The sequence below is a fragment of the Lepidochelys kempii genome, chromosome 5 (genome assembly GCF_965140265.1).
Source record: "Lepidochelys kempii isolate rLepKem1 chromosome 5, rLepKem1.hap2, whole genome shotgun sequence".
In the NCBI taxonomy this organism is placed as follows: Eukaryota; Metazoa; Chordata; order Testudines; family Cheloniidae; genus Lepidochelys; species Lepidochelys kempii.
Window position 1 is genome coordinate 55717346 of NC_133260.1, and position 17419 is coordinate 55734764.

The following is a 17419-nucleotide window of genomic DNA, read 5'->3' on the forward strand; positions in this document are numbered from 1 at the left end:
TATTTTGTGCACCAAGGAACTGAATTATCTGAGTGTTAGGCAGCTGTTGGATTCTGTGAATGGTAGCAATGAGTTTTTTTTTCTATCCTAAACTTTACTTCTCGCATTAGAAAGGTAAGAGCTTGCATCTGTTCCATTTGTACAGTCAGAGAGGTATTTGATGTTGATTCCAAACAAGAATCACTTGCAGGTAATCTTAATTTTTACAATGAAAAGAGATCCCCTTGCACAGAATTTTGGGAAATATGCATATGTTGCGGTTCAATGACAAGACAGCACAAAGCTTTAAGCAAGCAAGCAAGCTGGTTTGCCAACGGACTTCTGCCTGTCAGCTTTCCACCCTCTCCTTTATTCTTTCTCTCTCCCCCTGCGCATTACATTCTCCAACAGATAAAAGGAATACACTGGCTTTGTTTAACATTCTTATTTACCAATTTCTATCTACCGCATTCCTTGCTCTCGGGCCTTGAGCCCAGTCCTGGGAGGCTTCCCACGGTTCATGTCATCTGGGCGAGATTCCAAGGTTCATGCCCTTGAGAGGAGCTGTGTGTGCACAGCTCCTATACAACACTCCGGGTGTGCCCTGAATGTTGCCAAGCGCATGAACCTTATATGAATCCTACAATGCATAGTATACTAAAAGCAAAATACAATCCATTTAAATATATCCTTTTCATTTGTTACTGTGTTTAAGACAAAATAAGCTTTCAAGAAGTGGTAGTCTATTACAAACTCTCCAGACATCTCTAAACTTTTTGTGTGTCAATAGCAAGAAAGATAAATGTCAGTATATCAGTGCATAACAGCAACATTATTGTAAAAAAGGCAATAAATAAGACTCAAGAGGCTGTTTAAAATTACAAAGCAGCAACTTGAACATAAAGATGGTTTAAATACTGCTTTCCTTTCCCCTACACCTAGCAGAGAAAATGAAGAAATGCAGTAATATGGTATGGGTATAAAAACCGAGATGTGACTTGTTTGCTAAAGTAATTTACAAAACAATTACAGTAGGTATCAATCTATGCATCCTGAAAGATAAATAAAAGGAGAACAAAATTAAAATAAGTCATAGATCTCAATGTGTATTTTGTTTTTGGCTTGTTGTTAAAGTTTATGGAATTCATTTTCTGCCATTCTTGGGTGCAGTATGAAACAAAGCTTTTAACACCATGAAGCGTGGGTGAACAGGCTGATATTCAAATGTAGATCATATTGAAGATCTTAATAGTTGGGAAACATTCAGATACTCCTTCCCATATAAATATTAATCTATTTTCATCAAATCCCTGTACCTTGATAAATGCTTACTCACCTCTAGTTCTAATTCTCAAAAATGTCATCAAAGTGCATCAGGAAAGAGCAAGGGTTATCCTCATAGCCCTGTTCTGGGGTAGGCAAATGCAGTAATCGAACCTTCTCCACCTCTCTGTTACTTGCCTCTCTGCCTTCCTCTCAGGAACAATCTCCTGTCACAGACCTCTGGGACCCTGATCCATCCCAAATCCTCCTCCTTAAACCTGAAAGCATGGTTCCTAGGTGGTTCTCGAGCATGGAGCTAACCTGCTCAGATAAGGTCCAGTCAGTTTGCCTATCTAGCAGGAAATCCCGTACCCACAAAGCTTACCTTCAAAAGTGGAAACACTTCCATTCCTGGTGTTCTTCTCACTCTTGAGCATTAGAGGTTCCACTTTCCAAGATCCTAGACTATTTATTTTATTTTAAGTCACAAGATCTATCAATGAGATAACTCAGAATACATTTGGTTGCTGTGACAGCCTTCCACTCGTCCAATGAGCACATCTCACTTTTTGCCCACCCCACTATGGCCAGATTCTTCAAGGACTTACACAATTTATTTCCCTGTACGGACCTCCAGACAGATCTTAAATTGGTTCTCTGTGCCCTGAGGAAACCCTCCTTCGAACAAAGGCTACCTGTTCTCTCCTCTCCCTGTCCCTCAAGACTTTCTTCCTTATAGCTATTAGTTCAGGTAGATGAATAGGAGAGCTTTGGGCTCTTAAGGTTACAATTCATCCCCATCCTTGCTTCCTTCCTGCGGTCTCTTCAGTATACCATATCAATCAAGAGATCCGCATGCCAGTGTTCTACCAGAAGCCTCATGCCTCCAGACTCCCAAATATAATCTGCACATGATTTTATCCCCTAATCTAAATATCACTCCATTTCAAATACTAAGGTTTTGTGAATCCAGAGACAGCACTAAAAATCTTACAAGAAAGCATGTTGTACTAGTGAGATTTCCAGACCGTAGCAGTTCAGCTGTATTCATAAAAATCTATCTAAACAAAACCTCCAAACATTTACTGTTTATCACCATCCATCACTTTTAGTACACTTTCAGCAATTTCAAGTACGGCATCTTGCTGAGAACAACAGCCTGGATCATAAATAAACATTTTTCCCATTGTATTGTTTATTTTAGAACAAAGCCTGAATTGATGTTCCAAGATCCAGCAGGACTTTACATATGTACACTCTTCCCCTTTGTAATTCTGATTAAAACCTTGCTAAATTACAGAAAAAAAAATGTGAAGATTGTTATTTTTTACACTTTTTAATCCTTACAGTGAATGTTAACAGGCTGTAAATGATAAATGACACATTTGATGATATGATAAACAAGTTTTGGATTGGCAGTTCATGGGTTCAATACTTCCTACAACCAGAAAATATTAAAAGTTAATTTGGTTTCTAGAGAGCCCAAATGGACTTTATGGTGGTCACAAAGCACCAGAGAATGCACTCAATTAAGAAGTTAAAATCATCAGTTCCCCATGACTTGCATCTTGTACTGCTTCTTGGTTCATATGCTGCTTTGAGTATGGTTAACAGAAATTGTGATATCCACATTATTGTGTCTCACGATCTTGGAATTCTCCGTTACTTGCAAGTTACCATTGTAGGGTTAAATTTACCCATAGTATGCAGGACCCTAATCACAATGAGCACCAACTTGGGATATTTAGGTGGACAGTACAAACAGACATTCGTGTGTATGCCTTGTGCATTGCAGAAGGGGTTTCCATGCCAAACTACATAGACACACCAAGGAAAAATTCAGTGGGACTGGGCCAGGCAAAGGGCAATGGCTTTACATGTAACTAGGACAGAGTAGCTCTGAGCCTTATGTCAGCAAATAAATAGGCAAAGTAGTAGCTTTGAGGGCTATAGCCTTGTGCCCTTACCTGAACCCTGATTTAATATCAACCTATCTGCATAGAGCCCAATTACTGCAGGAGAAGTGACTGACATCTTTTAAATCAAAACCCTCTATATTACAGTATAAAATGGCACAGCATGAGGAGCAGTAATGTTATACCACAAAGCTGAGTAAAATATTCATAGAGAAAAGTTTACTTGGCTTATTTAATGGCATTTTCCCAGGTTTCAATTAGCTTACAGTTCTGCAAAATTGAAGTAATTTTACAAAAAGTTGAATTTTTTTGATGAAGGGGTTGAAATTTCATGTGCAATATTTTACAGTGCCCTCATATATATTTTTGGAAACAGAACATGATATTTTTCTCTTCAAAGTTCACACTTTAGAATTTTGAAAAAGCTGCTAGTAGAGACATCCCCCCAAAAGATGGCGTGTCTCTCTTCCAATTCTAACTTTTCCTTGGTGATAGCAATAGTATAGGATGGTATTGCCCAATAAAGCAAAATAAACTCTCTATGCTGGTGAAGGTGGAATATGTTATGATGGTATTAGAATAACTTTAGCCTGCATAAAGTGAGACATTTTGCTTCTCTAATGCCTCTTCCTAGCAAAACAGTATTTCACTTTCTGTAAAAGAGTTCCCCAGAGAAGCATTATAGAGAAGCAAAGATAAAGAACTGTTTGGGAGGGTCCAGATTGGTCAAATCATGCTGCTCTGAATGTATATCTCTAAGTGTAATGTCCAATAAATTTCTATGTGTGTAAGTCCATATAACCGAACACTCCTGAGAATGAAAAGGGTAAAGGAGGTCTTTTCAGCACAGGACACTATATTGTTTGTCTTGCCTGCACCAGATTATGAATGTTTAGGCAATAATTTCAGAATAGAGGCCCCAATTCAGCAAGACATTGACACAGATTCTTAAATTCTATTGACTTCAATGTGGATTTTTTTTAAATAAGATTGTGATTATCATGTGCCTGAGGTGAGTGCTTAAATATTTTGCTGAATTTGGGCCAGAATGAAGAAAGTTATGACTGATGAAAAAACATCTGAATACTAGTGACTTCATATTTTGGATCTGGATCCAAATCTGAACATCCTTAACATTTGGAGTTGTTTGGATTGAGGATTTTGGTTTGGCATATTACAGAAAAAGGGGCCAGAAGTTTGAATCAAGATCTGAATTTTCCCTTTGTGTTTCTGGCTCTGTGGTTTTGATTTGAACCTATCTCTACTTGAAATATATAAACAGAAGTTTCATACTAGACTTGTATATTGTTAAAAATACAGTGGTGACAAGTTATTTACTGGATTAGCACAAAATAACTGTAGTAATACCAGGAATGAATATTAATATAAATATATTAATATATATATATATATATATATATATATTAATTCCTGGTATATATATATATATCTCCTTGTTTCTAATGGATCAGCCTGAGTAATACAACAAAGAAATAATCTATAATATTGTGTGGTATTTTGCAGTAACTTACAGCACTGTACTAAGGAAGGGTTGTTTATAAATTCATGTACAGCATGGGAGAATATTCTTCATGACCAGAATAATTTTGCAAAGAAAATTTTGGCATTAATGGCTTCATTGAAATGCGAGCTTTGCAAAAAGATTTACAACAATAAATTTATGGGTTTATCAATTTGATAAAGTATAATAATAATAATAATAATAATTAAAAATATGTACCTGCACAGTTATAAACAAAGCCCTATAATATTTGTTACATTCCTCTTCTTCTAGGTTTTGTTTGTATATTCTAAACAGAAATAAATAATGTCACTCCTTTGTAACTTGATTCCATCATGAATGTCTTCATCTCATGTAGAATTGCTTAAGGGTTCCAGTGTTATCAAATCCTTATAACTGACCTTCCATCAATTATTTTAAGTTTCAGTGCTGGTTTTCAGTTGGAATTATTTGTACTGTTCTTATCTTTTATCAATATTTGGTACATATTTGCAATCACTTATCCCTTTTACTCATTGTTTTTGTCAGTGGTAAATATATTTTTTTCACTACTCATGAAATTTCCTATAAGCATCTCATGTTTTATTGAATACTTCATGCCTTTAACATGCCCTGTTTTGTTTTTTGACCTCTAGGTATTAAATAAGAGCTTGATGTCAAGAACAGTGAACTGTTTTGTAGTTTGGTTAAATCAGGCAGCACTTACTAGGTTAAGATATTCAATCTTTTTTTTTTTTTTTTTTGGTGGTGGTGGTGGGAGGAGAGCTATCTGCCAAACTTGTCGAGACCGGAATGTTCACAGAATCACCTACATGAATGTTATTGGCTGCAGCATATTTTCAGGAAGCCTTTAAAAGATCCATTATTGAACATGTTGCTTGAATTCAGAGTTAAAAACAAATCAAAACCCTTTTACAATAAACACTTACTTACTTCTCTTGGATTATGTGCTTCATTCTCTATTATCCTTCAGAAGATGATTATTTTAGCTCATCTCAGGCTTATCCTACACTAATTCAGAAATCTTGGTTTCAGGGCCAGAATCTTCCCCTGCAATATAGTGTTCACACCATTCTGAAGGTAATAACTAGACCTCCCTTTCTATGGTTATTACATCTCAGAATACTAGTAGTACTCGGAGTCTGAACTATGGAGGTAATAGGTAGATATGTAGACAAATAATTCAGCCTCCTTCAATTCTGTGTTACTAAAGATTGATCTTACTGAGTGATGGTTGCAGTATTTAGCAATCAGTAGCCCAAAGACAATAAATAGTTTGAAATCCCTTTTCACATTTGTTTTTTCCTCCCCCCTACAATGAAGTAAAGTTTGGGAGTAAATTGATCTATTGACTACAATCTGTTTATACCAGAGCAGAATGTGATGCTTAATCTATTCAATACTAATGGATCAGATGATCCTTCCCCACATGAGAGGACTAGGGAGGTAGAAACTGTCATCAGATGCTTGGCAGCTTATGTGTGTTCTTTCTGCGTGCTACACTGGCTCTGGCCAAATAGCCCATACAGCAGGCTCTGACTGAACTGACCAATAAGACTACAAGACTTGGTTTAGTATTGGAGGCACCCATCCAGGTTTATTGCCAACGAAGCACAGTGCTAATGGCCCAGCTCAATGGTTATAGGTACAGTAACACATGTCTGCCCATGACAATGGACCACCTCAGTGGCAGGTCTTTCTACTGCACCCTAGGCCAGATGACATATCCCAACATTTATAGACTGAGATAAACAACTTATCACCTTATGCGTTTCATGACATGTTTGTTACCTCCCCTTGTACTTTCCTCCTGATGTTTAAGACCAAACATTCCTATTCACCACCTGTCTTTGTACTTTTACTCCTGATGTTTCACACAAAATATCTCTATTCATCGCTTTTGTCAAAGCATTTTATAGTGTGCTAAGTTAGGGTTACCTTGGGCTGGTCCGCTGGTATGTATTTACCTATTTGGTGTGTTTTAGAAATGCTAGCAACACTGGTGCCGAGTTCGTGTACCAGTCACTCACTTGCAGATAAGCAGCTGCTTTTGACAGGGCTTGATTGTTGCTCATAGAATAACTTTTGCTGACTTTGGTTCAGGCCTCAGACCTTATACCAGGTCCATGTTTCAGCCTCTCTATTTCTACTACAGAAAGGATATTCAAGGTTCCCATTTCTTGGCATTTTTCTTGGCCATCTCTTCTGGGGAAAATGGGAAAAGGAGACTCAGGTTCATTACGGAAGCTTAAGTGGTGCGTAAAAATTTGTGAGAGGTCTTTACACAATGGTAACTATCACCCTCAGCATGCATAGAACTCTCATGAGAGTTCTACACTTGCACTATGGGTAAAACTCAGAATTCCAAAGAATTTTCCCATCAGAAGCCCAATGTTGTTTCCTTTGAAATCAATGGGAAAATTCCCATTGGCTTCAGTAGGTACAAGACTGGGCTTTACAATAAGACAATTTTAAGGCAGGTTAAAGTTTGGACCTACAAATCATTATGGTCAACCTTTTTTCCAATTGCCCTTTTGGATGATGCCATAAGTGTCAGTAAAAAGACAATATTTTTCAACTGGATTGACACTAGATTGCCATCTGAATAATTTCTTAGGAGAATGTATGTGTAGGTGAAGTCAGTCTGGAAAATGCCACCATCCTAAAAGCTAATTAATCAATAAGACATGACAAACCATGCTGCAGTACAAATTAATACATATCTCAGGTGCACAAGAGGTGATGCACAGAGCTTCTGGTGCACCCAAACCATGTTTATTAAAATGACCTTATGGTGGATGAAGTAGTAATTTAACATGTCTATCTGCACTTTTTTAAAGTTGTAATTAGTAAGGTTTGAGGAAGTTGTGGACAACTGAAATAGAAGGCTTTAAAAGTTTATTACCTTCTTCAATAATATTCCTTACTTTTAAAGCGGGGAATTCCACTAGAACTAAAATGAACGAGTGCTAGCATGAGCATTTGGGTAAAATCCTGAGATGAGATGAGCAATGTAAGCTCCCATTGTCATGTTTTCAGGTATGGTTACTATGAAAAGACCAGTCTATTTCCTTATTCCAGACTGTTTATAAACAAAAATATTTCTGACAAATGCAATTTATTGTAAACATCGATCACTTAAAAGTTTAGACACAACTACAATATTAACTCTCTTTTTCTAACTATTGAATTTAATTCCAATACAGGAAATATACAGATCATAACTTTTCCATTTCAAATGACATTGAATGAGATTTTGTTTTCAATTATGTATTCAATTATGATCACAGTCCACCTCCTAAGGTTTCATGTTAAGATAAAAACATGTCACAGTCAGAAAGTCTGCCTCATCAGAAACCCTGTTGTGAAGTTGTTACCATGAAACCTTGCCAGATCGAATTATTCTGAATGATCTCAATTTGTTTATAGCTAATTTAAACTGATTCTCTGTGGTAAGTAAATTTTATATCATTATACCACAAAGAATTAACATATATTAAATCTCTCTTTAAATTCCAGAACAGTTGAGCTGCTGTTTGCCCATCAGTGTATCAATGTGGAGAAAGGAATTAAGCATTTGAAATGTGCACAAATGAAAGGGAAAAAAGCAAACATACTGTCTTTGGAAAGATGATCACATAGTTGAGGCACTGGACTAGGACTCAGGAAAGCTGGGTTCAACCTTGGTTCTGCCAGAGATTTCTTGTTTGACCTTGGGAAAAACACTTGATCACTTTCTGCCTCAGTTGCCAATCTGTGAACAGGGGGTAATACCTCCTTTCTCATACTTTTTCTTTTATATTTACCATGTAAGCTGCTCAGGGAGGGGAAGGGACTGGTTCTAACTTTTGTACAGTGTTTGTACAGCACTTCCACAGTGACACTATCATATCAGAAGGAAGTCCAATATATTTTATTACAAGCAAATATTAATGTGTGCTTAAAATACTCTTATTTGTAGGTGTTCATTTTTTACATATAGCTCATAGTGGGTGAAATCCTGACCCTACTAAAGTCAAAGGCAAAACTCACACTGAATTCAGAGGGGTGAGGGTCCAGCATCTTTAAAACTGTAGGCATGCTGATTTGAGTGTCATTATAAACCTAAAATCTGTCCCATATCCATGAATCTTTCTGGAGAACATAGGCTGAATTTTAGGTAAAAATTCTATAGAACTGTGGCTGTCCCATGATTTTGACATCAAATGTTCACTTAATTTCGTGGTACAATTCCCTTATCATTTTTAGTTCTTGCCAACCTAAAAACTCAAACCAAATCCATGTAAATTTAAATAAATACCTGTAAAGGGAGAGCGGGGCTGAGATCCCGTGAAGTTTCACATTCTTCTGTTCATAGATTCTTCACAGGCTCCCATATCTTGAAGTCATTCTTGCTTATTGTTCAAAGCAGCACTCAGCCAGCCCAACACAGTATCTCTGGTGCTTATATGGTCTTCATTACCATAGTATATGAGCACAGTCTCTAACTGACTTACCCCAACACCACCTTTCTGAAATAGGGAAGTAATATTTCCCCCCATCCAAATTATTCCCCTATTTTTCCCAGTATATAAAATCTCCATTTTAAAAATAGGGAACTAAAGCACAGAGGGTGAAATCTTGGCTGCACTGAAGTCAATATTACAGACAATGGTGTGCATCCACAAAGGGGCTTTAGCACTCCAATTCTGAGCATTGTAATGCTTAACTTTTAGGCAACTAGAAAATAATTGAATCAACAATGGGATCCACAGAGCCTGTGTTAGACACGTAGGCTCCCTGTACAATGCCTGGGGAGAGGGATTTGTGCCTAAGAACACAATCCACAAAAGCCAGCAAGCTAGGCAGGGAGCCATCTAAATTAGCTAATGGGAGCTGAACAATGAGGGGTGTCTACTAAGTCCTGCCCCCCTCATGGAATTTGATGCCTAAGTGTGGTTGCAGGGAGACACCTCTCTCTGCTTAGTAATCCATAGCTGGGAATCCCTTTCCTGGAATCAGGTGGCTTAGGTGCCTAAGTTATTTCCTTCAAGGAATGTCAGTAATGGTGGTAGCGGCAGCCTTATAACTTTTAGCCCAGTTGATTAGAGCACTCACTCAGGATGTGGAAGACCTGGGTTCAATTCCCCCACTGCCTGATGAGGAGAAAGCATTTGAATGGAAGTCTCACATGGCTCAGGATAGTGCTCTAACCACTGGACTACAGAATAGCCTGACATTAATCCCCCCCTTGAAGCTGTTTCACTTTGTATAAATACTTGAATAATCATTGGGTCCAAGAGAGAGAATGACTCTAGCCTGATGGATAAGGCACCCACTTGGGATGAGGGACACCCAGGGTCCACTCCCCCTACTTCAATGACTCATTATCTATATATATAGCGGAGCAGCTTCAACTGAACAAGATCCACATCAGGCCCCAGTGGTTAGAGCGTGTGTGTGAGAGACTCTTGTTCAACTCCTTTCTCCCCATCAAGTAGAGGGGGGAACTAAACTCTGTTGTACCACCTCCTCATGTAGCTGGATTTTGAATGAGTCCCAGTATGTGGAGGAATGCCTATATATTCCTGGTTTGTAGATTTCACTGGAGCTTAGGTGAGAATCAGGTACAGGAAAAATGTAAGCACCTACAGGATTGGGTACAAACCAAGAGGGTGTTTTGTATATTGCCATGGTGCCAGAACTGGAATGTAGGCAGCTAAATCTGGGGTTTAAAGGCCTATGTACCTTTGCAGATCTGGGCCTGAGTGAACTCACCCAAGATCAAATAGGAAGTCTTCTGTGGAACAGAAAAATGAACCCAGAGCTTCAGAGCCGCAAGCTAGTGCCTTAACCCATTGTCCATCCTTTTCTCTGGAAAAGGAATAAATATATGACATTTAATAAATTCAGGATGATACCAAACTGGGAACAAAGACATTTGAGAACTGAGAGATTATGAAAGATCTAGATAATTTACAAAAATGGGATGTGAAAAGTCTATGATGAGATTTAGACTTTAGACAAAATTAAGGAGGTGAAAATAATACTAAGTAGATGTAAAAATGGGGGCTGTTCTGGTTGAAAATAGCAAGCAAGGGCTATCCCGGCAGTCTTGTGAGGTAATGGTGTAGTGTGGGAATTCTGAATTCATATCCCAGTGAAAATCCCTTGCTGTTTTGTCTATGTGTGGGGGGACTAGGAACAACGTGAAAGCAAATTGATCAGCTGCTGGAGGTCATGTCTCACACAGCTCTCAAGTGGGCCCATCTCAGGGATGTTCACAGCAACTCTAAAGGATAGAAGCTGCATCCAGTCCTCCTTGATCAGTGACAGTCCTTCATGGCTGCTTGTGTTAAGAAGAAAAGCAATGCTGAAGAGAAAGATCTTGGTAGGATAATTCAGAGCAATCTGCTTAGAATGTGATGCTGTTGCTAAAAAAAAAAGCTAGTTTTATACTGGATTATATTTTCTGCCTGGATGCACAATGTGTACAATTATATCATCAGCATGAGAGTGTATAGAATGTATTTTAGATGGCTCCTATGGGGGGCCTAGAGGGAAATTGTATACCATCTCATTACCAATTAAATTGTCTGCAAACTTTAGCAATTGACATTCTTACCTTATTCTTTGATCAGCTTTTTATTTAGAATAATTAAGTTTTCAGAACCATAGAATAATAGCATACAAGAATTCTGACTGCTGATGCTGCTTAGTTAGGGGAAGAAGGAGGAGGTGATGTGAGAAGGCTGTTGAAGGGAAGTCTGAATCTTCAGAAAAAAAGAGTGAGTTTGAACAGCAGAAAAGTTACATGCTGTGATTCCATGCTAAGCAACGCCTTCTGACAGAAACTAGCAAATGAAGCAGACTTTAGACTGTCTCTTTTCTTGCTTGTTTCCAGGTAGTAATACAACCACCCTAAAACCTTTCAGAAGAAGAAATACTGCAAGACAGTAGAAATAAATCCTGCAAATAGAGGAACCAGGTGGAGAATGTGAAGGAGGCAGTAACACATGCTGTGGGGCTTAGCAATAGGAAAGCCAGAAACATGCTTTGTACTGAGCTGTCTTGACAATTTTGATTTAATCCTTTCTGATTCCTATTAGCATTTGTTTGCTATCTTTGTAAATCTGCATTGAACCACTATTTCCGAGACATTTATCTGCCATTCTAATAGATGTGGCACAATCCTCAGCTCAAGTTTATCAGTTACATTGATTCTCAGTTACATTCTCTTTTTAAGCAAATCCAAATACTAGAAACAGATTGTTTGAGATGTAGCTTTTCCCATCTCTGGAATTATTGTTAGCCTTCATCTTCCACTACAATCCTTGCAGCTATTATCAGCATAAAATATCCCCATGGGCTACCTTTCCCCTGCAGCAATGGGACTATCTATTCTGCTGAATTCAATATAATGTTGATGGCTGCTGAAAACAGTCACAGATACATAACCTACTACAATTTCCCTTTCCATCAACTGTCATTTTATAGTTTCCAGGTTTAGTATATCCCTGTGAAGAGAATAGCCTGTCACCTACTGTTACACATTACTACAATATGTAGTAATGCAGATTATCCTTGATTTCCTTAGGATTTCTCAGATGGTCTGCATCCCTCCCTGCAGGGAAGTGCACTTTTCAACCATCTCTACCACATCTTGCTAGAGATTCTTCAGGTAATTTATGAGACACAGAGCCAGATTCATCTTTCATCCCAGAGGTTCCCAAATGAGCTGATAAATTTCTATACAAAATGCAGCTACTTGTGAGGTAGAATGAGGCAGCATACATCAAAACTATGCTACCATTTATGACAAGAATGGAAGACTATTGTACCCAATTAAAACTGCCACGGGAGTTTGTGTAGATGAATTTATTGTAGAAACAGGAATTATTTTAGTTACAGATGGTAGCATCACCTATAATTAAGGTTGCCCAACATATATTCTTAAATTGAGCTTTCAAAAAAACATTTTGGCATGAATTTTTGGGTACCATTTTTCAGATGCCTTTAAAGGGGCCTTAATTTCAGATGGTGGGTGCTCAGTACTTTTCAAAATCAGGCCCTATTTCTATAGCACACAATTGCTGTGAGAGATTTAATAATATTTTAAATGAGCTTCTCAGACAGAAGATACTATAGAAAATGGTAAATATTATCAAGAGCTTTTCAACAGGAAGCAAAAATTAATTCATATATATATATATATATATATATATATATATATATATATTGCACACAAGAAGCTTTTTACACATGGTCTGTAGATATATTTTGTTAGGATATAGATATTCAGGCCTGTCTGTAAAGGCCTATACTCTAAGAATTTAGGTGCATTCTTATCACTTGGCTAGTTATAGAGGTATAAAAGAAAGAATCAAAATCACTGTCTGCCGGTGTAAGGTCCTTGTCTTACTGTGACAGTCTGAGGCCCTGTTCTTAGGCTAAGGCCTTTGGCTAAGCAGCAGAGGCAGCCATAAGCTGGGAAGCGACTGGTCACATCCTCACATTCCAAACTAGTCACATTGAAATCAGGTGCTATTGGGCTGTTAGGAATACAATCCTGTCCTGATAGTGCCTATAAACTCCAGAGAAAGGGAAGTGCCTAGAAAATGTAAAAGGAAACTTAGTGTGATAGCATCCTGTCTGGCAAGAACTCTCTTATCAATAGCTGGAATGTGAAATCCTCACTTCTGTATTGTTTTGTCATTATAGTTCCCACTTTGCTATTGTTTGTCTGTATAATCTCTGTCTGGTTCAGTGATTATTCCTGTCTGCTGTATAATTAACTTTGCTGGGTGTAAACTAATTAAGGTGGTGGGATATAATTGGTTAAATAATCATGTTACAATATGTTAGGATTGGTTAGTTAAATTTCAGGAAAATGATTGGTTAAGGTATAGCTAAGGAGAACTCAAGTTTTACTATATAGTCTGCAGTCAATCAGGAAGTGGGTGGGTGGGAAATGGGAACAGGGAATGGGGAAATTGGAATCATATTTTGCTAAAAGGGGAAATGGGAACAGGGAATGGGGGTGGGGAAATTGGAATCATGTTTGGCTAAGGGCAGGAATGGGAACAGGGACACAGGTGTAAGGCTCTGTGGTGTCAGAGCTGGGAAGGGGGACACTAAGGAAGAAAACTGGAATCATGCTTGCTGGAAGTTCACCCCAATAAACATCAAATTGTTTGCACCTTTGGACTTCGGGTATTGTTGCTCTCTGTTCATGTGAGGAGGACCAGGGAAGTAAGTGGGTGAAGGAATAAGCCCCCTAACATATTTGAGCTCTAATCATTGCATGGTCAAACATGTAACAAATTTGCATATGCAAGATCATTTTTCGTTTCTTGGTGTAAAGTGTCACACCTCAGGGCAACTGCACCTGTATTTCCTCTCAGTGGTCCACCAAGAGCATCCAATCTCAGGCTTCTGGCTCCCCAGTCATCACCTCACTTGGGTGGAGACACTTGAGGTAAACCTGAATGTTTTTTTTTTCCAGGCTTCATAGTTCCCTGCCTACATTGTGAATTCCCCAGCAAATCAGACTGTCTAAGGTGGCCTGCCTTGTCTTCTCCTCAGAGGCTATAAACAGTGTAATTGCCCATAGGTATAATTTGCCACACAGCCCTTTCTAAGCAAGCACATTTATTCTTAAATTGAAAGCATTACAGAGAAACATATTAAAAACAATAACAGAATCTACACACATGCTAATAAGCTTACCAGAAATGACAGCAACTCCATCAAGATCTCTGGCAGCTAATCAGGACTTCAAACCCCACCAAGGAGTTTTGCTGTGATCACAAGACAATAAACTCTGTTAGTGCAGAACTAGTACCCCCATGAATAAGTCAAGTCCTTCCAACCATTTCCCAGAAAGCACTGGGGCCTCCCTTGGGCAGAAGGTCCTGTCTGCTTGCTGGATTAGAAAGAAAGCTTGAGTCAGTTTAAACTCAGGCAATTTATCCAAAAGACCTTTCTTTGTCTCAGTCTCTGAAGAATGCAGTTTGAACCAGCACATGTGAGACTCTCCAAGTGGTGGTACTTGTCCTGAGACATAACAATCTGAGGGAATTTGCCTAATCATGCTCCACTGTTCTTAATTCTTGGAGGAGCTCTGTTCACCCTCCGCAATGGAATTACATACAATGATACATAAACATAACACAGCAAGGCCTCCCAAATATATTTGAGAATTGCTATACCTGTCACACTGAGTTTTTCTTCAGACTAATACTTTGTACTTTTATAGCACTTCCTCTCTGATAAATTGAGTTCCAACCTTACAGATATAATTAAACACCACCTCACAACCATCCTGCTTATGTCACTTGCGTGTTCTACAACCTTCTGCAAGTCCCCTCCCAATGGAGCTATCCTGCAGGACCTAGGCTCCCCAGGACTTGACTCCTCCAGCCCTTGAACCAGATGAACATGAACCACACACACAAACAGAACAAGTGTGAGCGGACTGGGTCAATCAGCACTTTCAAGCTGACCCCTTTATATGTCCCTGGTATCAATAGGCTGGGCCAAGCAATACTTTCAGCTGTCACCCTTATATGCCACCAGTTTAACATGTCTGTCCCCACTTTCACATCACAATTGTACTGGTAGTAACCCACTTCATGAGCAAACCCCACAGTATTTTGGGCACTGCAGGGATCTTTAGCTTAGGTAAAAGAAGCGTTGCTGCAGAGTAAATGGGGGAAGCTAAAAATACAAAAGAGTAAAGTTTAGAGAGAGAGAGAGAGAGAGAGAGAGAAAAGCAACCAGCTTAACCATAAAAGTTATTTATTGAATAATAGTGATAACTACACAAGGAGAGCCTAAACCAACATAACAGTTACGTTATTAAAGGTTAATACCTGAGGTAGAAAAGAAAACAGAGAGAGAGGGGGATCTCACCCACTCCATGGAGCTTGAACTGGTTGGGGTTTCCTCAGTCCGCACCGGTTCCAGCAGCTCTCATTGGCCTGGAGCAGTGAACTGTGGCCACTGGGAGCCGCGATCGACCGAACCTGCAGACCCAGCCGGTAAACAAATCAGCCTGGCGCACCAGGGACTTTCCCTGCACAAGCGGCAGAACAAGTTTGGGAACCACTGGGCTAGACAATAGGAGCTGATCACTCTCGGCTTTGGGTGGTGTTTTCTTCCAGGGAGCTCACAATGCAACTAGGCTTTCAGTATTTTGGATATCAATCAAGGAGTTATTACTAGAATTGGTCTGATAGCTGCTGAGCTGGGTGTGTGCAGGAGTAGGTTCATTAACATGTGGAGCAGAGATCCCCCATGATGCAGAGCTTCCCTGCTTTTCTGGTCCCAGAGTTCAGTGCAGTTCTCTGTTCTCCATTCTGTATGCAAATTGAGATGTCTCCCTGTCCCATCTTTCATGCAGATGAGGCTAGGGGAGTTGTCTCTGTTTTCCATGCTGTATGCTAATGGAGATGTCTTAATCTTGTCACCCTTGTCAGGAGGGGTCCAGGTTGTCTCCCATCTGCCCTTCATTGCTCTCTGCAAGTCTGTTCTCTGATAGGTTTTGGTTTAAGCAGAGGCTGCTGGGGGAGTGTCTTTCATGAGTCAGACAGGCTGGATACTGCACCCTAGTTCCCCAAGAACAGAACTGACTGGTATCAGTGCTCACATACAATGGAAGACCAACAAGCCAGAAGGTGACTGGGACACTGTTGTGACATTGTGTTGCTGTTTGACAAGCTCAAAAAAGCATTGCCATGCACTTCAGTTGTGAGATACCTCAATGGGGTTTGATCCCCTGCAGTACTAACAGAGCAGACAATTGGAGTACCTCCCAGAAACTCAACACCTTTGGCTGTGATTTTGTGCTGTGGAGACCTTTAATGCCATCATTGAGTAATATTTTTGTTTCATGTTAACTGCTCGGTTGCAGGTTGGATCATGGGGAGCACTTAAACTTTGTCACAGTAATTAAAGAAACAGTTATGTAAGGAATTTGGAGGAACTTACTATTCTGTCTGACACTATATCTCAGGGGTCTTATCAGATGATATTCACAATCGCTCCCATGACATGACTACTTCCATGATTGCCAGTAGTAACTATTGGTAGGGATAGGAGAGTCATTAAGCACTCAGTGTCACATATTTTCACTGTTACTTCTGTTTCCTTTGTATTCTCCCTTAGTTATCAACAAAGACAAAGATGTTTCATTTAACTTTGTCATCTGGTTTCCATTGTGGTACTTTGGACAGTGACAGTTATTTCACAGCATACCCCTTTGCCATGAACCCTTTAAATACCCCTCATTCTCTCCCTGCCCCCCCCCCCCCCCGCACACACACACGGTTGTGGGGAATGGCTTGTGGGTAGAATGTTAGTATTTCCATAGCACCGGCTTTTACAGAAATCGCATGTACTGTGAATCATGCTACCTCATTCCAAACTTCAGGGAAGCATTATATTGATTATACTTGTTAAAAAAAAAAAGTGCACGCACAAGTGAAGTGAACTGTAACTTTTATGTACATACATGAAACCTGCCTAGATTCATTTATAACAGGAAAAAATGAGCAAAATTCCCTCAGAAGTGGACAAACATTACTTTTTGGGAAGACGTCTCTACACACTTCGCTTCCCCCTGAGAAGGTGGGAATGCCCACTGAATATTGTGTGGGGTGACAAATGGGGGATGTCTCCTGGGTGGGGTTTGGGAGCTGAGCACGGGCTACAGGGACAGGATGGGGCTCATCGTTCCCCTCCCCCATGATCTGGGGAG